This window comes from Artemia franciscana, chromosome 17 (assembly GCF_032884065.1).
Source record: "Artemia franciscana chromosome 17, ASM3288406v1, whole genome shotgun sequence".
NCBI classification, from domain to species: domain Eukaryota; kingdom Metazoa; phylum Arthropoda; class Branchiopoda; order Anostraca; family Artemiidae; genus Artemia; species Artemia franciscana.
In genome coordinates, this window is record NC_088879.1 from 42,401,599 (window position 1) to 42,425,008 (window position 23,410).

General features: G+C 35.2%; 1 long non-coding RNA gene across 3 annotated transcripts in view; it reads right to left on the bottom strand.

Annotated features, from left to right (window-relative positions):
• The window catches only part of LOC136038261 (uncharacterized), an 84,493-nt gene that overhangs the window by 36,975 nt on the left and 24,108 nt on the right, over positions 1–23,410 (bottom strand). For 2 of the 3 annotated variants that reach the window (XR_010620163.1, XR_010620161.1), the window contains exon 3: positions 11,696–11,829. This is a non-coding gene — a long non-coding RNA (uncharacterized LOC136038261). Of the gene's footprint in view, positions 1–742; positions 1,141–11,695; positions 11,830–23,410 lie in introns of those variants that run through there. The other variant, XR_010620162.1, reaches the window with a different exon arrangement.

Here is a 23,410-nt window from a genome sequence, read left to right on the forward strand (position 1 = left end):
AAAGAATTGGGGGAGGGGGACCATCTGCCTTCCAATCTTTTTGATCACTTAAAAGGGGCACTAGAATTTTTAATTTCCGTTCAAATGGGTCTTTTCCCGGTATTCTTGGACTATTGCATCAACGTAATCACCCCTGGGAAAAACAAATAAAACAAAACAAATAAACACGCATCCTTAATCTATCTTCTGGTAAAAAATACCACATTTTACCACACGGGAGCTTGAAACTTCTACAATGGGTTTTAAGATACACTGAACTTGAGGGCTGTGATTTCCAAGATTCCTTGACTTTTAAGTGGAGTTTTCCTCTTTTTCAAAAATTTTCTTTGGCTGGTAGATTTTGATGGGTAACAATAAACTTAATGAATCTTGTGTATTTGAAATCCTCATAATAATTAACATATTTTGGAACATCTATTAATATCAAAATTCCAGTTTGTAGATTTTCGGGTACTATTAAGCCATGTTGCTCCTTACTTACAATTTGTTACCACGAACTGTTTGATAAAAATCTTATTCTCGTATATTTTGTTTTGACTGCTTCTTTGTTTAAATAAACGTATTTTGAGCTCATTTATTGAAAAAGGTCTGGGTTGTTGAAAAAAAAAGACGCAAATACAACCAGATTTGATTCCAGTTGAGAAAACCCTGGTTTTGAAACTTTTGTTGAGGTCTGTTCACGGCCTTAATTTTTTCATCATTTGTACGGGATTGTCACTGTCTCTGACTAATTAGACTTAATGCTTATTTATTCTAAATTGTTGTAATATTTTATATCCTTAAAGTAATTTAGACACTGAAAATTATCCTCCCTTTGACAGAATATTTTAGTCTTTGTGAGTCCAGGTGTTAGTTTCAAGTCAATCGCTCATTAAGCCTCCTTCTAATATCCTTTTTCAACATCAAGAAGAATGCTTTCAATTGAAATTTGATTGCATAAGATCCCTCAGACTTTGACGAGTAAAGCCACTAAAGTGTACTTCCACTTTTCCACAATGTCTTTGAGTATTAACGCCTTGAACCCTCTCAAGCAAGAATCATTAGAGATCCCTCTCATGGAATTAGAATTGGTAAGTCACCCGGCCTTCTCTCAAAATGCCTCTTAAAGATGAAATCAGTCGATTTGCTATGAATAGGTGCCTGGAAACCATTGAAAGGGTGATATTAGGCGATTAGCTCTTATGAGTACAAATACCAACGTTTATTAGAAACGATTTATTAACACTTAGTTGCTGGATAGAGCTATGAGATGAGGGGGTCGGTTATTCTTTAAAAAGTAATCTAGTAGAAATGCTGTAATTGGCTGGTTGCCAAGATGCTAAGCTTTCTAATTTTCCTCTTGACAAATTTCAAGCATAAGAAATTCCAATTAAGCAATTATTTAGTCTGATATTCAGGGGCTATTTGCAATAACAACAGAGCATAAAGGTTAAGAAAACCATTAACCCTCCCCCCCCCTAGAAAGACCTTGGGTCCAGTATGCAAGTGCGCAGGGTAGAGGGCTTCAAGTCATATCCCCAGCCGACAAACTTCTACAGAATATTGAAAATTGTCATATAATTTCGAATATTTTGCAAATATTGTCAAGTTTTTAGTTTTTTGACATTTGTTCCAGCGCTCTCCAAATAGTGTTGATGAGTGTTGAGCGTTCTCCAAAATATATTTCTGTGTAAGTGAATGGACCAAAGAGAGTCCCATTGTTCAAAGTTGCAACTTTTATCTTTGACGCATTTAAAGCTGCAACAATGTTAACAACAGACAAAAACATAAACATACTATAATAAATATAAACAATACTATAATACAATAAACATAAACAATACTATAATATTATAAACATTTCTCTCAACCTTAATTCGGCTGTTTTAATTAAAACTACGACATCCGTCTTTTTTGTAAATTAGGCCCATATTAAGCTATAGCTCTATAAGATTATCCTCTTCTGTCAAAACTGGCGCTTGTCCCTTTTTTATCTTAATAACGGTACACGATAGGACAATTCAGATTGCATCATTCGATTCCTCGTGCTGAGTTTACCCACGACACTTACATAAATCATTCTCGACCAAAATGGCATATGTCACACTTTTAATTATCACAGACGAGTTAACTATAGGACGGTTGTGATCCCCTGGACTCTCCTCCAAATAGAAACCCTGAATCTGTTCGATAATCTAATTGTCTGTACTTGTGGGTTTTTTTAATTGTCTGTAATTGTCTGTCATTGCTAAAGAAATTGGAGCTTATCCTTTGCTCCTTTCTAAGTGGTGACGTTAGAAAGTTGGCCTACGGCAAAAAATCAACTTTTGAACTAAGACAGATAGAATTTTGTTTTCGACGGCAATCGATAGCTCTTGATGAGCTGATCAAAGTATATGTCATTCATTCTTTGATACAAAAATTTCTTCATGAGATATACTAGTTTGAAAGTTTCAAGGGGTTGATAACTTCAGTAGTAGGGTACACACTAAAACCAAAAATAAGCCGATACTAATTGTGAGACATGTAGGGGACTTGTAAGGAAAGGTCAGCTGTTAGCTCATAATCATCTTCGGCAGTGAGGGGTTCGCAAATTTTGCTATTTGGTGTACCTATTATTTGTTTCCAGTGTATTTGATGATAAGACATAGTTGGTTCCAGTGATAATTAACAGAGTGTCATCTATGGTATTTTGATCCTGAAAAGTTACGGATAGCTTTATAATACCAGCTATATTATATAAGATGTTCTTCCAAGTCTTGATCCGTCACGATGTCTACGATTGAAAAGGATAAAGTTCAACTGGCTGCAAAGTTCATTTAGTCCCTTCTTTCGCTATTCTTTTGTTATTGTTGTTTTTTCAACGCTGAGGAATAGCCTTTGATCGCAACGTAGGTCTAGTTATATTTAAATTTGGATTTCGCAGTCGTCCATCACATTAGTAACAGTTTTATTCAAATAAAGTACTTTCCTGTTCATAATAAGTTTTGACTTATTATTATCCTCATCATTTTATATTATTTGACCAAACAAAAATTGCAGAGACGTTTATAGGTTTCTTGAAAAGCTTTAGAGAAACTAATGAAATTAAAAAAAAAAATCATCTATAGGGGTATTAGTATTAATAGAGATGAAGGAGATTTTACAACTAGTTCAATTTATAATAGTTCAATTAAGGGGTAGGTAAAGTTTTCTAACAGTAGTCATTTACATGATACTCCTCGAACAGGTGACAACCGTGTAGGCAAAAGTCGGAATGAAGTCAATGCTGGCAGGAGTCAACGGATGGTGGCTAAACTTACAAATAAAAAAAATCACCCAATTTATAATGCATAAGTTTCGTTAACCAGTTTGTCATATCTAGATATACCGGATAAATCAGTTTGTCATATGTAGATATACCGCATAAACCGGTTTGCCGGTTTAAATATTTATTTTTAATAGATCTATTTGCCAATTCGATCTTATAGAGGAACATTACCTAAAGATTTTGGGGTCTTTTCTGTGATTATAATTTTCCTGTACTTTGGAAGTTTTGTTAAATGTGATTTTTATTTTTTTACTTTGTCTGTTATTTTTTTTCTCTTGCTTGTATTGTTCTTTTTCTTTAGATGATTAACTTTTTTTCATTTTCTTTTTTTTTCATTGATAAAGGCTCCCGGATGTGGAGTCGAAACATTCAAAAAATTTTTATTCATTAATATTTTGTCGTTGCTTTTGTTTTTAGTACGTTTGTCACTGCTTGATTTAAATTAAACCCCTTTTTCTCTCTTAAATTTATTTTATAAATTATTTTTATAATTTATTTATTTATTTATAATCTATCCATTTATTTTTCTTATAAATGGAAAAGCAGTGTGTTCCAAGAAATTATTCACCTAATTCACTAAGGCAAACTCTCTTTTAATTGCAGCTACGGGTGGTGTACATGAGAAGGGTGGTGCTCAAGGAGGGGGCAGAAAAAAAAATGACAAAAAGTATAATTTACGCGAAATATATTAAATAGCATTTATGGTATGTTAAAAATATTGTTATTCAAAGGAGGGCCAATACCAAAGCCCAAACCCAGTGTAAATGTCACTTATTGGCAGTAATACCGTGGTTAACTACATGTCACATTAGAAAATCATTCCATTTCTGTTTTAAGGACGTTAGATACCATAAATGTGGTCTTACGAGTTTCAGCTTTGGTTGACAGTCTCAAAGACAGAGGACCCCATAGCGAAATTTCCCAACACCACAGCAGTTTTGATAAAAATTGGTTGGGAATTTTAAATGAGTAACCAGTTTGAAAAGCTAACAAGAAACTCGTTTAAAAAAACGTAATCTCTGACTAATTGTCAATAAATACGATGTCTATTGAATGCACATACAGCATAATAATATGGATTCCGTGTCCGAAAAGATTTTAGTAAAGGCGGTTAGCATAACAAAGAAAATCTAAAGCTGTCAATTTATTCAGTGAAATTAAATAAAAAAAACAAGTTTTTTCAACTGAAAGTAAGGAGTGACATCAAAACTTAAAACGCACAGAAAATACTTCGTATATGAAAGAGGCTGCTTCCTCATCAACGCCCCGCTCTTTACGCTAAAGTTTGACTCTTTCTCTCAATTCTTCTTTCTAAAACAGTAAAAAACTTTAGCGTAAAGAGCGGGGCGTTGATGAGGAAGCAGCCTCTTTCATATACGAAGTAATTTCTGTGCGTTTTAAGTTTTGATGTCACTCCTTACTTTCAGTTGAAAAAACTTGTTTTTTTTATTTAATTTCTGAACGTTTTTGAATCAATGCATGTTTTGATTTTGGCTCTCCGCAGAGGAATAATCAAAACGAAATTTGTATATTTTTTTTTTGGCTCAATGGCTTTCTCATAATTTTGATCGAATGATTTTGAGAAAAAAAGAGCGGGGGACGAAGCCTAGTTGCCCCCCGATTTTTTGGTTAATTAAAAAGGCAACTAGAACTTTTAATTTTTTACGAATCTTTTTATTGGTAAAAGATTTACCTAACTTATAAATTAGCTTACGTAAAGAACTTTTGTATTCTCATGTTTTTATTACATATATGAGGGGATTCGCCCCATCGTCAGTACCTCGCTCTTTACACTAAAGCTTAAATTTTATCCCAATTCATTAAGAATGACCCCCTGAATCACAAAAGCCGTAGAATAAGTAGTTGAAATTACCGAAAATACTTTAGCGTAAAGAGCGAGGTATTAGAAGGAGGTGAGCCCCTCATATGGGTAATAATTTCTGTTTGTTTTAAGTTTTATTGCTGTTCCTTACTTCCAGCTGAAAAAGCTTTTTCACTTTTATTTTTTAATTGTTTTTTTTTTTTAAATAATGCTAGTAAATCCTGCTCTCCCTTCATGGAAATTTTCTTCTCCCATTGCAAATTCTCGAAGGAAAGTTCCCCCAGCATATCCCCCTCTTCTCAACCCCTCCCCCAAACCAAAAAAATCCTCCTGAAAACGCCTGTATACTTCCCAATAACCATTACTATATGTAAGCACAGGTCAAAGTTTGTAACTTGTTGCCCCTCCCACGGGGACTGTGGGGGAGTAAGTCGTCCCCAAAGACATAGTTATAAGGTTTTTCGAATACGCTGAATAAAATGGCTATCTCAGAATTTTGATCCGTTGACTTTGGGAAAATAATTAGCGTGGGAGGGGGCCTAGGTGCCCTCCAATTTTTTTGGTCACTTAAAATGGGCACTAGAACTTTTCATTTCCGTTAGAATGAGCCCTCTTGCAACATTTTAGGACAACTGGGTCGATACGATCACCCCTGGGGAAAAAAAACAAAAAAAAACAAAAAAAAACAAAAAAACAAATAAACACGCATCCGTGATCTGCCTTCTGGCAAAAAATGCAAAATTCCACATTTTTGTAGATAGGAGCTCAAAACTTCTACAGTAGGGTTCTCTGATACGCTGAATCTGATGGTGTGATTTTCGTTAAGATTCTATGACTTTTAGGGGGCGTTTCCCCCTATTTTCTAAAATAACCTAAATTTTCTCAGGCTCGTAACTTTTGATGGGTAAGACTAAACTTGATGAAACTTATATATTTAAAACCAGCATTAAAATGCGATTCTTTTGATGTAGCTATTGGTATCAAAATTCCATTTTTTAGAATTTTGGTTACTATTGAGCCGGGTCGCTCCTTACTACAGTTCGTTACCACGAACTGTTTGATACTTATTTTGGAGTGATTTTTAATGTTTTCAATGCAAGTGTACTAGACTATTGTCTAGTTTTGAATTTTAATTCGAAAATTCCAAATTAAATTTCAGAATTAATTTAAAAAATAATTGACTATTGTCCTTTTTTGAATTTTAAAATGGGAATAAGGCCCCAGGTGCTGATAATATGATTAATGAGTTTCTTAAATATGGTGGCTCCGAGGTTAGGAATAAGCTACTGAAGATTATGAACATGATTTTTGAAAAAGGGGAAGTACCCAATGATTTTAGGAAAACCTTAATTAAACCACTGTATAAGAAAGGTGACAAGAGTGAGTGTCGTAATTATCGAGGGATTAGTCTGGTTTCTGTAGGTAGCAAATTACTGAGTAATATGATAATTTTTAGACTGAGACATGCTGTAGACAAAGTTTTAAGGGAAGAACAATGCGGTTTTAGAAAAGGTTGAGGATGTGTCGACCATGTTTTCACTCTTAGGATAATAATTGAGAAGTCCCTTCGTTGTCAAACACCTTTGGTCCTCAGTTTTATCGATTATGAGCAAGCTTTTGATTCTGTTGATAGAAGAGCGTTAGCATAGGTCTTATCCTTATATGGTATACCACAAAAATACATTAAAGTGATTTGTTCTATGTACGAGAATAATACTGCTGCGGTTAAGGTAGGAAATGAGGTTAGCAACTGGTTTTGTATTAAATCAGGAGTTAAGCAGGGTTGTGTCTATCCCCCTTTATATGGATCATTTTGATGGACTTTGTCTTAAGGAGCACAGGAAAGGCAATTGGAGACCATGGAATCAAATGGGGAGGAAAAACGCTCCTGGACTTAGATTATGCTGATGATTTAAGCATATTAGATGAAAGTGTGAGCAAAATGAATGAATTTTTGGAGGTTTTGCGAGTTCAGGGTGCTAAAATAGGCTTGAAAATTAACGTTAAGAAGACTAAGTCACTAAGGCTAGGAATAAGTGAAGATGAACAGGTGACATTAGGTAACGAAAAGATTGATCAGGTTGGGAGCTTCAATTACCTTGGTAGCATTATTAGTAAAGATGGTGGGAGCAGTGAAGATGTTAAAAGTAGAATAGCTAAGGCTCAGGGTGTTTTTTCACAGTTAAAAAAAGTTTGGAAGAATCGAAAGATAAGTCTACAAACCAAGATTAAAATATTGGGAGCTACAGTGATGACAGTGGTCAAATATGGCTCTGAAGCATGGGCACTCCGAAAAGCAGATGAAAATTTACTAGATGTTTTCCAGGGAAATTGCCTACAGATTGTTCTGGGTACCCGGCTGACTGACCGTATTTCAAAAAGTAGGTTGTACGAAAAGTGTGGTTCAATCCCGCATTCTAGGGCTATAATGAAAGAAAGGTTGAGATGGCTAGGCCACGTTCTACGGATGAAGGATGACATATTACCGAAGATTGTCCTATTTGGCCAACCGTCTGGGGCTACACGGAAAGCAGGTCGTCCTTTTCTGGGTTGGGAAGATGTCATAAATAAAGATTTAAAGGAAATGGGAACTTCCTGGGAGGGTGTAAAGAAAGAGGCTTTAAATAGATTAGGTTGGAGGAAGAGCGTGCGTAGCTGTGTTGGCCTCAGGCGGCCTGGTGCTGCAGTGAGTTATTAGTAGTAGTAGTTGTAGTAGTAGTAGTAGTAGTAGTAGTAGTAGTAGTAGTAGTAGTAGTAGTAGTAGTAGTAGTAGTAGTAGTAATTCTGCCCTGTTCAATCAAAAAAGAAAATTATTGTTTCTAATGATTTTAGTTTCATTAAATTTGAATTTCTCAATCTCCGACACAAAACGGAAATTAATTGTTTTTTCTAAGACTTTTTTGGAAAATAGGTTTCTGATTTTAGTTTTCTGCCGTTTATTCTTTTTTTTCGAATCTATTTAAGTTACGGCGAGACCACCCAATCAATGCATTGGCCAAATGAACTAGAAAAGTTTATAATGGACAAGATAGGGGGATCCTTTATGGTATCAAACGTCCTCAATCCAAGCAATCAACTCCCAATGTGGCTTAAAACTATGGTTTACCTTCCTTATTTAGTCCGTGTCAACTAAGTGACGTCACTGATTTAATAATCTGAGAAGTAAAGGCAATTAGGCTATTTGAATGCGATAATTCTATTGACCGGAAAGCAGCTGCTCCGTAAAGCGAAAGTGTTGAAAGCAATTAAATATGTTTTATGAAAGCCTAATAAAGTTAATCACTTAATATGAAAAGATAACAGTGACTCAGATGTTTCTTTCAGACTTAAAATTAGTACTCATGTTGGCGAATACCATGTAAATTTGCGATGTTCCTTCGGTTGTAAGTTCAATTGATTTTCTCTCCCGGTTGTCAACTATTCCAGACATAGGAAACACGCGATTTATTTAATCATTCTAGAAAGCGATCAGGGAATTTGCCATGCAGGGAAAATGTAATTTTATGGAGGTTTACCCGTATGAAAAAAAGAAATTAAACCAAGTACGTCTTTATAAAAGGCTAATAGAGCCAGGTACTCAATTGTGCATAGGTGGCATTGTCTTTCCACTTCAGCGTTTATTTTGTGACATTTGTCACAAAAATTAAAGACCTTAAACTAAAGCTAGATAATTCCAGATAAGTGGCACTGATGCAACTAAGCTAAGCTTGCTCAAAACCAGTGGTGCCAATTGAAGTGGGAAGGGGGACTCTAGATTTCAAAAATACTTTTTTTTTTGCATTTTCACTGAAAACAATCGAAAACAATTACAATCGCAAAATGAGAGGGGATGGGCTGGAAAATTCTTGGGAAGGGGGGCAATTCTTGCTCAAGAATTCAATAAATACCTTTTTGTTAGTATTTCTATTGAAAACAAAAGTTGTCCCCTTGGATATTGAAAAACGCCTTTCCCTCGCCTCCACCAAGTGGCACTGACACAACTAAGCTTGAGCTTGCTCAAAACCAGTGGTGCCAATTGAGGTGGAAAGGGGGGCTCTAGATTTCAAAAATACTTTTTTTTTGCATTTTCACTGAAAACAATCGAAAACAATTACAATCGCAAAATGAGAGGGGATGGGCTGGAAAATTCTTGGGAAGGGGGGCAATTCTTGCTCAAGAATTCAATAAATACCTTTTTTGTTGGTATTTTTATTAAAAAATATTTTCTTCTGCGGCATTTTCATTGAAAACAGAAGTTTTCCCCTTGGATGTTGAAAAATGCATTTCCCTCGCCTACGCCAACATTTTTTTTAATTAGGGCTACCAATTAGCTAAAGCCTAGTGCTCAATTATGGAAAGATAGCTGTGTATTTACGTTTTCGTGTTTAGTTTAGTTTGTTTATGCGAAAAATTTACAAGTTATCAACTTCTCATTAAAAGAAGTGAGTGTGCTAGGAGGCGAAATCTATTGGGGTCTTGCTGCGGTGTAGTAACTAACATTATAACTTTTACCTTACACTAAATCGCCAAGAGAAAAAGATCAAGATTAATATAAAAACTATTCAAATGCAAAATGTAAAACGTAAGAAGCAACGATAAAAAATCATAAAGAAAAACAAAACTAGGAAAAACCAGCATGAACATATTTAAACCCCTTTCTGTCAATATTCGCATCCGGCGAAAAAAGCCCTAATTGATGTTATGTTAGTGTTAATTCTTTAAGAACAAAAGTTGGTTACGTCTAGTAAAATGTTACATTGAGCCAAGTGTTTAGAATAAAATATTATTGTTATTATAAACGCATTGTTCTGAATCAATTCTGAATCTGAATTAAATAAAAAAAAAACTATTTTTTTTAGCTGAAAGTAAGGAGCGACATTAAAACTTAAAACGAACAGAAATTACTCCGTATATGAAATGGGTTGTCCCCTCCGCAATCCCTCGCTCTTTACGCTAAAGCTTTTAATTGTTTTAAAAAGTAGAATTGTGGCAAAAAGTCAAACTTTAGCGTAAAGAGCGAGGGATTGTGGAGGGGACAACTCATTTCATATACGGAGTAATTTCTGTTCGTTTTAAGTTTTAATGTCGCTCCTTACTTTCAGCTAAAAAAATTAGTTTTTTTTTATTTAATTTCTGAACGTTTTTGAATTAATGCTTGTTTGGTTTTGGCTCTCCGCACATAAATTATTAAAATGAAATTTGCATATTAATTCCTTTTTTGGCTAAATGGCTTTCTCTTAGTTTTGATCAGATGATTTTGAGAAATAAGGGGTGAGGAAGGAGGCCTAGTTGCCCTGTAATTTTTCGGTTACTTAAAAAGGCAACTAGAACTTTTAATTTTAACGAACGTTTTTATTAGTAAAAATATGCGTAACTGAAGAATTAACTTACGTAACAAACTTTCATAACCTTTTATTTTTATTATGTATACGAGGGGGTTTGTACCCTCGTTAATACCTCGCTCTTTACACTAAATCGTAAGTTTTGTCCCAATTCTTTAAGAATGACCCCTGAATCAGAAAGGCCGTAGAATAAATAGTTGAAATTACTAAAAATACTTTAGCATAAAGAGCAAGGTATTTATCTCCTCCTAAATACCTCGCTCTTTATGCTAAAGTATTTTTAGAACCCCTCATATGCGTAATAATCTCTGTTCGTTTTAAGTCTCAATGCTACTTCTTCCTTTCATTTGAAAAAACGTTTTCATGTTTATTTTTCATTGTTTTCTTATAGTAATGCTAGAGAATCCTGCGCCCTTTTCATTGAATTTTTCTTCCCCCATGACAGATTCCTCCAAGGAAAGATCCTCCAACATAGCCCCCTCTCCTCAGCCCCACCCCCAAATAAAATAAAATCCCCCTGAAAACGTCTGTACACTTCCCAATAACCATTACTATATGTAAACACTGGTCAAAGTTTGTAACTTGCAGCCCCTCCCCCAGGGATTGTGGGGGAGTAAGTCATCCCCAAAGACATAGTTATTATGGTTTTCGACTATGCTGAACAAAATGGCTATCTCAAAATTTTGATCCGTTGACTTTGGGAAAAAAAAATGAGTGTGTGAGGGGGCCTAGATGCCCTCCAAATTTTTTGGTCACTTAAAAAGGGCACTAGAACTTTTCATTTCCGTTAGAATGAGCCCTCTTGCGACATTCTAGGACCACTTGGTCGATACGATGACCCCTGGGGAAAAAAAAACAACAAAAAAAACAAACAAACAAATAAACACGCACCCGTGATTTGTCTTCTGGCAAAAAATACAAAATTCCACATTTTTGTAGATAGGAGCTTGAAACTTCTACAGTAGGTTCTCTGATACGCTGAATCTGATGGTGTCATTTTCGTTAAGATCCTACGACTTTTAGGGGATGTTTCCCCCTATTTTCATAAATAAGGCAAATTTTCTCAGGCTCGTAACTTTTGATGGGTAGGACTAAACTTGATGAAACTTATATATTTAAAATCAGCATTGAAATGCGATTCTTTTGATGTAGCTATTGATATCAAAATTCAATTCTTTAGAGTTTTGGTTACTATTGAGCCGGGTCGCTCCTTACTACAGTTCGTTACCACGAACTGTTTGATCAATTTAAAACAAAACTCACCTGCAACTCCGGGGACGATGTTTAATCCTGCCTCTCGCACCACCTTCTCTATCTATATTCATCATACCTGAGGCAAATGTAGCTGAGTTACTGACACAAATTTACTGTTTTTGTTAGTCACGGGCTACTTTGTCCTGAAATGAGCTGTTAGTTAGCATTCATTTGTTTTTCAATCATATATTCATAATATACTAAATACACAAATATCTGGCAGAGATACTATAAGATCTATGGCTAGCTGTATGACTGCCGCATGTCGCACCTTTAACAAAATTGCTTGCAGCAGAAAAGTTTTGAGGAAGTTGGAGTCGTTGACGGATTCTTTCAATACAGTAAGTTAAAATCAGTTTCGACATTATCTTGATTATCTGAAACGGTCAAGTGTGTCGGGAGGAGGAATTATAGATCAAGCAACCCTCTACTTTGAATTCAAAAATGTGGTAAAAATGAAATCATTTTTTATATTCGAGAAGAACTTGAGTACTTCTTAAACAAATTTTATAGAAGCTATGACCCTTTTGAAAACATATTATAGGCCTAGCCCCCATCCCCTCAAATCAAAGCAGTTTCTACTGGTACCTGTGCAAAAATGCACTATACGTGATCTAGGAGTTCAAATTGGAAAGAATCTTTCACTGCTCAATTACGCGGATGATTTTGGCCTCCTCTCAAACCCTGAAGATGCCCAAAACATGCTTGATGGTGTGGTGACCTGGGCAGATCTGATTAGTTTGAAAGTTAGCACAGATGAAACAAAATTCCTGGCTATTAACCACAAAGAACCATTTTCGCTAGCTGTCAACCATGCTCTGGTGGAACAAGTCAATTGTTTCTAATATTTAAGCTCCGAGATCTTTAGGGACGGATCTTCCAACGCTGATATCCAACAGAGAATAAAGAAAACGCAGACAGCCCTTGCCTCCCATCAGAAACCTCTGTGGAATTGCCACGAAGTCAGTGTCTGAACAAGCGTCCAAATTTCCATGGCACTGGTCTGCACCGTTCTTCTTTACGGATATTAAATATGGGTAGCAAAGCCACAGCATGAAAATACACTGAAGATGGTTCGAGTATACCTGTCTACAAGGAATTCTCAACAATAACTACTTGATCCTATCTCTAACGCAGATTTACGCTGAACACACAACATTCGAATGGGTGTTGTGCTCATTATTACAGAACAGCGTTTGGAAGGGTTGGGCAGTGTATTATGGAAACCTCTGGAGTACCTACCTCGCAAAATACTTCAGGGTGAGCCAGTTAGCTCCTGGAAGAGACGCCAAGGAGGACAGCGTCAGAGCTTGTACCAATCGATTGGCTTAGAAATTTTGGTCACAGATGAACAACTCAGTGGCTTTCATTTGAGGAACAGCTGGTAGAAAACTGCCCAACATAATCCAAGTAGGTCTACAAGATCATCGATGATGAGCAAGGTGGAAATACCTTATTGCAAACAGAAATACTAGCATAAATATGACAGAGGTAGAGAGGATTGTTTTTTTCATTCTAGCGTTTGAACCCGCTGCGTATTGTCTTAAAGAAAGTTTATTAGAAAGTTGGTGTCTCTAGGTATCAGTACAAATAACTTCCTTTTTCTAACAGCCGACACTCACAAGAATTGTATTCTGTTCATCTTAGCTGTAAAAAGCTGGCAGAAGAAGAACATGATTCAAGGAAGTCAAGGAAGATCATTGATGACGATCGAGGTGGAAATACCAGATTCCCGCCAGAAATTACTCTCATGATGAAGGTCTGAAAAACCAAGCTAAAGAGCCCCTTGTTCTTTCTGTTTGAAAAAAATTGCCGCATTTATCCCATCCCTCCCAAAAATTCTTCGTGCAGCCGTACTAATAAACGGTCATTTTCATGCAGCCACTGTGTCAAGAAGTTGCACACTTTTTCCACAATTGGAATTGGAATTCCACATTAGTATACACAAAAGTGTATACCAATGTAATTGTGTATCCATATTTTGTCATACTGTTGAATCTGCCAAAATATCGCCAAAAAATCGGCCAAAAAAATAAAAATAGCCATTTTTTGGCAAAAATAGCAAAAAATAGTCATTACACTCCCTATGCTTGATGAATGGTGTTATAATTGTAAGTTTTAATATGATGTAATAATTGAAGCAATTTATACACGTTTATATTCAGACAAGATAATACAAAAAATACATAGTGAATCGATTTATTTCATTGTAAACGGGGACAATGTAAGTTTCATCGGATACAGCTGAAACCTCGTAAAGAAGAAACCAAGGCAGATAGTAACTGAAAGTTAAGATAATATTAGTTTATTTTGAAAAATTGCTTATTTTGCGTATTGTGCCAAATTGAGAATCGTGTCTTACTATTCCAACTAAAAAAAAGCCATAAGCTTTTTCCTATTTGTAATCTGGGTTGCAACTGTAGCTAGTCCAGATTGCAACAATAGCTAGCAACACGATAAGACCCGATAACATCCCATAGTAAAAACTGATCTGAGTTATATCGATAGCAAGCAGCCTAGTAAGAGACGATCACGTCCCATGCTAAAAAATGCATCTGGATTGCAGCAGTAGCTAGCAGCCTAGTAATGGACGATCACCTCCAATACTAAAACGTATAACAATCCATAGCTCCTAAAAATAGAGTCAAATCAAAACAAGAAGTGTGCTATTAGAGCCGCTTTGTCCAAAACCTCAATATAGGAAACTTACCGTTTTTTGGCTTGAACAATAAGCAAAATATATTAGCTTGAAAATCAAGAAAAGTGGCTGCAACCACGATATTCTGCATATGCGGATTTTTTCTTTCTTTTTTCTTTCCTCAGATATTTTATTAAAGAATGATGCTAATTTTGGTTAACTGACAGACGATAGATAAACGCTTCTTGTTTTATTAAAGATTAATTTTTCCCTTGTCCATTGTTGAAGGTTCTTTATTATTATAGCAATAAATCACACAATTTTATATTCGGTGGTGGGGGAGCAGAGCTCGTATACCAACGAGAAAAAGAAATACAAACAAAAACCAAAAAACAAACAAAGGTGCCAATTGGTGGGAGGGCACAGGATGACTTTCCACATATATTTATAAAACATTAGTTTTGGTGATTTTATTGAAATATATCCTTTTTTGGTGTTTCCATTGGAAAATAAAGTATAAAAAAACATAATTGCCCCCCTAGATTTTGGAAAATAAGTTTTGTCCTCCCCCTCCTCCTAATTTTTTTTTTAATTTGCGTCATCGCCTCACAGACAAATTAAGTACTGATAAAACTTGCTACTGTAACAAGTTCTTATCACTCCTTAAGTTGGTAATTGAAACAAGTGATTTTCCTTTTTATTAAGGGACAGTAAGTTTCATTTATAGGATTTTTGGCGGTTTCAGCCAAAGGCGGTTTCAGTTTTGGCGGTTTGTCCTTCACTGGGTTGCAGCTACTGCTGCAACCCTGATTGGATAAAAGAGAAATCATTCCTTAGTAAAACGGAAAAAGTTTGCCTATTGTCCTTAGCAACGCCACAGTTAATATCATTTAGAAATAGAGGAATGAATTCGAACGAGGTTATCTTAATGAATAGGGTAATTATAAAAAAGCTTTGATTAAACAAGCCTTTACGAAGATCGAAATGGAAAACTGCCAGCGTTGCTGAAAGTGTAGTCCATGGAGACTTCACTTAAAAGTTAGACAATTGGATATACTATACAATTATTCTACAATGTTATATAACTAAAGCTTTTCTGTAAGTTGATAATTAATCAAATTTTTCTTTTTTTTTCGAGGATGATTTTGAGTATAAATTTGGTTTGGACCCAGGACGCCTAGATTAACCTGAAAAAATCTTGGTAATTTAAAGTGCAGCCAATTCGCTAGAAAGTGGAGGGGGCACTGGTGGATTAAGGATTCGCGGAAACTCAAGCCACAAGATTTTTATGACACCCTTATTCCTCTTTTTTTCTGTTTTTCGCTCTTTTTCTTAAAATAAGTTTGTCAATTTAGTCAATTACTGACACCACATTGTGACCTTGTGACGGTACCCATCTACAAGACTTTGCTCTAAATTCGTCCATAGGGGGTATTTTCTCCCAAGTCTACAAAATTCTACTTTTCTGAAATTAATCTTAAAATTTGGAATTAGTTAAATCTAAACAGGACTTTTCATTGAAACTACCATACTATCAACATTCCTTAAAAGGTATTTTCAAAAGCTAGGGGGTCTACCAGGTCTCCTCCAATTGGTGCCTATGGTGTTTAATTACAATAGTTGGTTTTAAGCGTGTAGGCCCACTGGTGATAGCATTCTGCTTTCTTTACACCCCTAATATTTAAAGTACTGGAAAAGATAAGTATACAGCAGTTTAGGGTAGGCTATAACATAAACAGAAATACCAAACGCAAGATGACGTTGGTTATTTTTCTTTTCGGCAAAAAAGCCAGTTCCAAGCCTTACAAACTTCTCAAACTCCTTGGCCCACCCAACATTGCAAATATTTTTACTCCGTCTATTTCTGTTGTAGTACAATTTATAAAAGTATCTTTGAAACATAGGCCTCCTATCCCTCTCCCTCTTTGTTGGAAAACTCCTTGCAGACTTACTCTCCTCCAAAACACTTTTTTGGTCACCCTCATATAATGGTTACTTTCTTGTGGGGGATATGTCAAGTAGATGCGCTCTGTCTGTCCTAAATATTCCTAAATATAGGCCTACACAAAATTATTCCGCGAATCCTTCCACTAGCAAAGCCTCCTATGGTCCCCATCCTGTAGCATTTTTACTTTGTTGCCTCTGGGGTATGAGAAACAAACAAGAAAGCAGCTCCTTAAAATACTCTTCACCGTCACTTCTTTTATTCTTAGAAGCAACGAATTACTTAGCCAAAATGAGAATTTTCAATAGTTAATAGAACCTGCAAAATTAATATTTGACAAAGCAAGTATTATGAAAGTCTTAAGAAAAAATCTTCTTTTGAAATACCAGCTTTATTAAATTTTTGCCGGTACCACCTATATAGATTGTTTGCATGATTTATAGACACCTCGATCTTATTACTTCTAAATGTTGTTTACAAAAATGGGGGAACATGAAAAGCAGCAAATACACATAAAAATTAATGAGTTGTAGAAAATTGTGATTTTCTGTTCTTTTGGTGCCATACCAAAAAAATGAGCCTTGTTGGTTGCAACACTGATGTATCGACAAAACAGACAAGAAGCTTTTAATTTGCTAGACTTTATTGTAAAAGTTGGTCAAAAAGCGAAGGAAAGTCAAACTTCTTGTCTTAGCGAGAATAAACCTTTCCAGAATTCTGATGATACTGACCTTGAAGAGGAAGACGAATATTTTACGAAGATTGTTTGCTTGGCTTATAGATATCTCAATCTTATTCCCTCTGAATGTTGTTTGCAAAGAGAGGAGAACATGAAAAGCAACAAAAGCAAAAAAATTAAATGTAGAAAAGAAAATTTTCATTTTCATTACGTATGCCATTTTGGTGTCATGCCGAAAAATGAGCTCTGTTCTATGCAACATAGATGTGTCGACGAAACAGAAGAGATGACTTTTATTTGAAAACTTGTGTCAAACAGTGGGTCAAAAGAAGAAAAAAGTCGAACCCTTTCCCTTAGCGAGAATAAACCTTTCCAGATTTCTGATGATGCTGACCTTCAAGAGGAAGACGAATATTTTCCGAAGATTGTTTGCTTGGCTTATAAATATCTCAATCTTATTCCTTGTGAATTTTGTTTGCAAAGAAAGGAGAACATGAAAGAAAAACAATACAATTTAATAAGGAAAAGAAAATTTTGATTTTCATTACGTATGCCATTTTGGTGTCAAGCCGAAAAATAAAACACTGCTAATGTGTATCAAACACTTCGTGACAACGAGTTGTAAGTAAGAAAAGACAAGGGTGCTGGCAAAAAATATTCGGGGGGGGGGGGGGTAGACGCCAAAAGTAGCAGTGGTGGTCGGTGGACATTTTAGGTGGTTTAGGGCACCAAACTGCGACTTTACCACAAAGAGGACGAATTTGCAATCAATTTAAAATTCTGAGAAGCTAATTGATTAAAAAGTATCAATAACTATATTTTAGGCTTCCCAGTTGCAAAAGAAATAAGACCAAACGGTGGCAGTACCGGATTCAACCAAGTTGATTCACTTTATTTGTAATGAAATTACGCTACGTTTGGTGATCTGTAAATGCGTATCAGCTATTATAAGGGGGTGAGTCCTTGTTTAGGTGAGGGTAGGGTAGATTCCTACGTAAGCACATTTTACGGACAAACTGCTTCAGACAAACTACTCTTCCTGAGACTTCAGATAACTGTTTAAAGAGGTATGGGGGGGGGGTAGAAATTGATTAAAATGCTTCTCTATACAGCTAAAATGTTACATTCCCATATCTAAAAGAACAGAGGTGGAAAAGGCAAGGCGGGTTATCATCAGCCCCTCCAGGAAATTTCTTTGGGGTGGCAAATACTGCTAGAACTTCGTTTTCAGCAATTTTAAATGGTAATATTTTTCTTTTTCTATTTATATGAAGTACTTCAACGCATTTAAACGAATGTATGTAGATGTATTTATCAATACGAAAATCCTATTGTAGAGTTTGTGATGGCTTCAGTTATATAGAAGATCTAAAGTCTCACAGAATTTCCATCCATACAAGCAATAATACTACTTTTCATCCAGCCAAAATTCTCTACTAGTAATATTTACAAGGACTTTTCACCAAAATTACAATTCATTGTCAATTTTGTAATTATATTCAAATTCTATCCGAAATTGAAATTGCAAATTTAAACGTAGGACGATACTAATAAACGTACAATTAATGATTTACACATTTTAAAAGCAATTAACCAAAGACAAAAGGAACCGGTACCTCAAATTATATCTTGGTTAGGCCTGGATATGATTTGGAAAACAAACAGAAAAAAAAGAGACAGAAAGAGAAAGAGACAGAAACAGAAAAAAATTAAAAAAGAGTTTTTCAAGTGAGAGCAAGAAATAGATTTGAAACTTATTTGAAAATATTCTTTGTATGAAGGGGGCTGTCTTCACCTTAGCTCCTTACTCTTTCCTATGAAGCTTGGTTTTTTCCAAATTTTTGAGAAAATGTGCAATTATAAAAAAAGAAACATATTCAAAGCACTAAACCACTTTTGTTTAATGAACAAAGTGCTGAGAAGGTGGCAGTCCCCCTTATACACAGAGTAATTTATGTTTATTTTAAGTTTTAAACTTGCTCCCTACTTTAGTTGAAAATCCTTTTCTATTTGTTTAATTAAATTTCATGAAACTGTAAAGTTTTATGAATACAATACTTTTGGTAGCGTAGAAAAAACTATCAATAGTTCAATGATCTCAATTTGGATTTTGATAGATAATCAAACAGTTCGTGGTAAGGAACTGTAAGTAAAGAGCGACCCGGCTCAATGGTAATCGAAACTCTAAAAAACAGAATTTTGATACCAATAGATATATCAAAAGAATTGGCTTATTATGCTGATACAAAATATATAGCTTTTAATTGAGTTTAGTCCTGAAGAAAAACACATCGTCAGATTCAGTGTATCAAAGAACTCTACTGTAGAGATTTCAAGCTCATATCTACAAAAACGTGGAATTTTGTAATTTTTACCAGAAGAAAGATCATGGATGTGTGTTTATTTTTTTTTTCTAGGGGTGATCGTACCGACCCAGTGGTCCTAGAACATCGAAAGAGGATTCATTCTACTTCTACTTCACTTTTTATGTGACCAAACAAAGTGAAGGGTAATTAGGCCCCCTCCTAGGCCACTTTTTTCTCAAAATCGTTCGATCAAATTTTGAGATCTTTTTTGTTCAGCATAGTTGAAAGGCCCAATAACTATGTCTTTGGACATAAAATGACCCCCTAAAGCCCCTGGGGAAAGGATTTTAAGTTACAAATTTGCCCATTGTTTATTTGCTATTGGAAAGTGTGCATATATTTTTCAGGTGGGAGGAAATGAGGAATTTTTTGTTGGAAGAATTTTTCATGGAGAAAGAAGTTTCCAGGGGGGTGAATCTTTCAGGGAAAATTTTACACTGGTTGAATTTGCTAGAATTTCTATAAAAAATTTCTTTATATGTCTTGCTTTCTCTTTACCGATTCAATTTTACGCTTGGAGATGCTAAGGATAATTGTCCGGGGTATATTTTTGCCAGAATTGAATTGTCCAGAGGATATTTCTATGAAAAGAGGGAATTTTCCGTGGAGGTGGAGCTAGATATCTTGGTATTATTTAAAAAACGATCGGAAATTGAACAAAAAACGAGTTTTTTTTCAACTGAAAGTAAGGAGCAAAATTAAAGCTTAAAACGAACAGAAATTACTACGTATATGTGGGGTTTGCCCCCTCGTCAATACCTAGCTCTTTACGATAAAGTTTTCTTAGTACTTTCAAAAGAGCTATTTATTCTAATTAAACGGTCTTTGTGGTTCAAGGGTCATTCTTGAGGAATTGGAACAAAATTCAAAACTTTAGAGTAAAGAGCGAGGTATTGAAGAGGGGGGAGCCCCTCATATATGCAATAATATCTGTTCGTTTTAAGTTGTTTTTTTTATATTTAATTCAACAAAAACGTTTATTGAACGATACCTATAGGTATTCTGTTATAACCTTGCAGGGTATTATATCCAGTTGTTTCACAATTTAAAATTTTGGCTTTAATTTATATTATTATCTGCCTTTGCGTGCAGTTCAAAATCTTTATTTAAACTTTTGAATTCGGCTTTTAAGTTTTATAACTAAGGTCTGTTTTTATTATAAAAAAAAAATATCGCTCAAATCTTAGCCTCACCATTCCCGCTTAACTATGTTTTTTTAAGGAATAAAGTAATGTAAAGTTATCTGAAGAGGAACTTGCTCCATTAGTAGGTTCTCATCTTCCCAAGAAGAGGCGGATCTAGAACAAAATCTGGGGGTGCGGCCAATGTGACAAGGACGCCAATAAGCAAAATCTAAGGAGGGGGAGGGGGAGGGGGCAATGTGACGCGGGTGTCAATTAAAGATCAAATTGACTAATTAATTTTAAAAGAGAGTGAAAAACCCCCAAAAACAAGGAATGAGGGTGCCGGAAAAATCTTGGGAGGTCGGGATTCCCCCAGCCTCCTGTAACTACCAGTGAATCCACATGATGACTAGACGGAACAGGTGAAGAATGATCAAGCAGTTCGTAGTAACAAACTGTAAATAAGAAGCGACTCAGGCAAATAGTATCCGGAACTCTAAAAAAGGAATTTTGATAACATTTCATATAAAAAGTAGACTTTTTATGTCGATTCTGGATATATAAAATTCATAAAGTTCAATGGATCAAATCTACAAACCTGAGAAAATTTATCTGATTTTCAAAAAAGGTTGAAACACCCCTAAAAAATCAATTGGTATTATTGAAAAGCACATTGGCATGGCACATTAGATGTGCCACGCCAGAGAAACCTACTGTGGAGGTTTCAAGATCCTATGTGCGGAAGTGTGGAGTTTTGCGTTTCTACTTCTGCTTGCTGAGAGAGGGATAATAGTGACCCTCCCGTTACGACAATCTTTTTTCTATGTAGCATAAAATGGTTAATTTAAACTGACTGTGCCACAGAGGTGGAAAAGGAGGTTGCAGGGATCTCCAGCCTTGCCAGTAAATGTATTGGGGGGTGGGGCAAGTGCTAACAGAAGCTTTATTTTCGGCTATTAGTGTTATTGAAAATTATTTTAAATTACTTAAATTTACTGAAAATAAGGAATTTTCAATAAAGCCATTCCAATAATGCCCCTTCCATCGTGACAATCTTTTTCCATGTGGTATAAACTATTATATTCACACTGATAGAAGTACAGAGGTGAAAAGGGAAGTAAGAGTATCATGAGATTCGCCAGAAAATTTATTAGGGGGCAGGGTTGGCGAGCGCTTACAGGAGCTTTGTTTTCAGCTATTTTAAATGGTAATAATTCACTTTCCCTATTTTTATACAATTTTCCAAAGTATGTAAATATATGTATACAATGTATTTAAACACCAGAAAACCCTAGTGTAAGGGTTGCGATGGATTCAGCCGCTTAGAAAATCAAAAGTCACCCAGAATTTCCATCCATATGAACAATAATACCCCTCTACATTCACCCAAAATTATGTCGTCAAAATATTATTAAGAACTAATTCAACAATTTACTGTTCATCGAAAATTTTGAATAAATATTCAAATTTTGTCGAAAATTTTAGTAGAAAAACTGAAAAGGCGGGGTACAATTAATCAGTTTACAATTATTGCTATAGAAAACTTAACAGCAAGAAATCGGGAGTTTATGGGATTGGTTCTCCGTATCATATTTTGGTCTATACACCAAAGGACTAAAAGTAAAATTTAATAGGAACTAAAGGAAAATTGAGTAGGAAAAGCAAGCATTTTTTTCAAGGGAAAGCAAGGAGTAAAACTAAAATTAAAAGCAAACAGAAATTATTCCGTATTCTTATACGGAATAATTTCAACTTCTTGACCTTCTAACTCAGCTTTGTCTTTTTTTGTCCCAATTACTTCAACTTCAAACTTCCAATTAGTTCAAACTTCAACTTCAACTTCAACTTTTTCTTTATTCAGCTTAAAAAATACAAAAACAATATTATGTCCCAACGGAGAGCAGAGCTCGTAACCATTGTTGAAATATAAGAGCTTTTGAACTGGAAAAGAAGCTTTTTAAAGCACTAAATAACTGTGTGTAAAGAGGTAGGGGTTGAGGAAGGAGCAGCCGACCTCAAATGCGAAATAATTTCTGTTTGTTTCAAGTTTTAATGTTGCTCCTTACTTTTAATTGAAATTTTTTTATTTAATTTTCCTCAGTGTAACAACTTAAGTTTTACATGAAACATACAATGCGAAAATAGATTAAATAACATCGGAAGGAATTCTAAAACTAGGGGCCTCTAGTCATATGACTCGATATCACATAATGTACTTTTTTGCATCTGCGTTTTGATGCATCAACGCGTTACCTTTTGTTCCGACTCGTGCAATTTTTTAACGTAAAACGGCTCACGGATAGCGGATGCAGGATAATTTGCAAAAATGTTCACACAGGAATGGTCACAAGAAATGTTCAAAGAAGCGTACAAAATATCATGAGACATTTAAAAAGCATAAATATGATATACGTTTATTAAAAAAGAAAACAAACACTATTCGCCATTCGCCTGCCAAGAATGGCAATAAGCTTGGAAAGGCAAGCAAGGTTATCACCCTCAGCTAATTAAAACCACATTCATATCGCGCTACTCAACACAAAAGAAACTCAACTGATGAAGGAAGAAATGAAAAAGAGAAAGAGGAAAAGACAAGAAGAAGACAGAAAAAAAATAACAGCAAAAAAAAGCTGCGGGTATGAGACCAGCTTCAAATGCATCATTAATCCAATCAATCAATTTCAGACTGCCATATCCGTAGATAGTCCTTTTTTTGAACCCAAATTGGTTTTCCATTAGAATTTTATTCTTTTCAATATAATAGCTTAACTGGACATGTACCGCTTTCTCATATAACTTGGAGAAAAATGAGAGAATAGATATAGATCTTTGATTCGATGGGTCATGTTTTTTCCCTCCTTTATGAAGAGGAACCACCCTTGCAATCTTTAGTGCTTCAGGTAAGACTCCAAGATCCAGAGATAGGTTGATAAGGTGCGTCAAGACAGGTAAGACTCTCGTTTTTGTGGCTT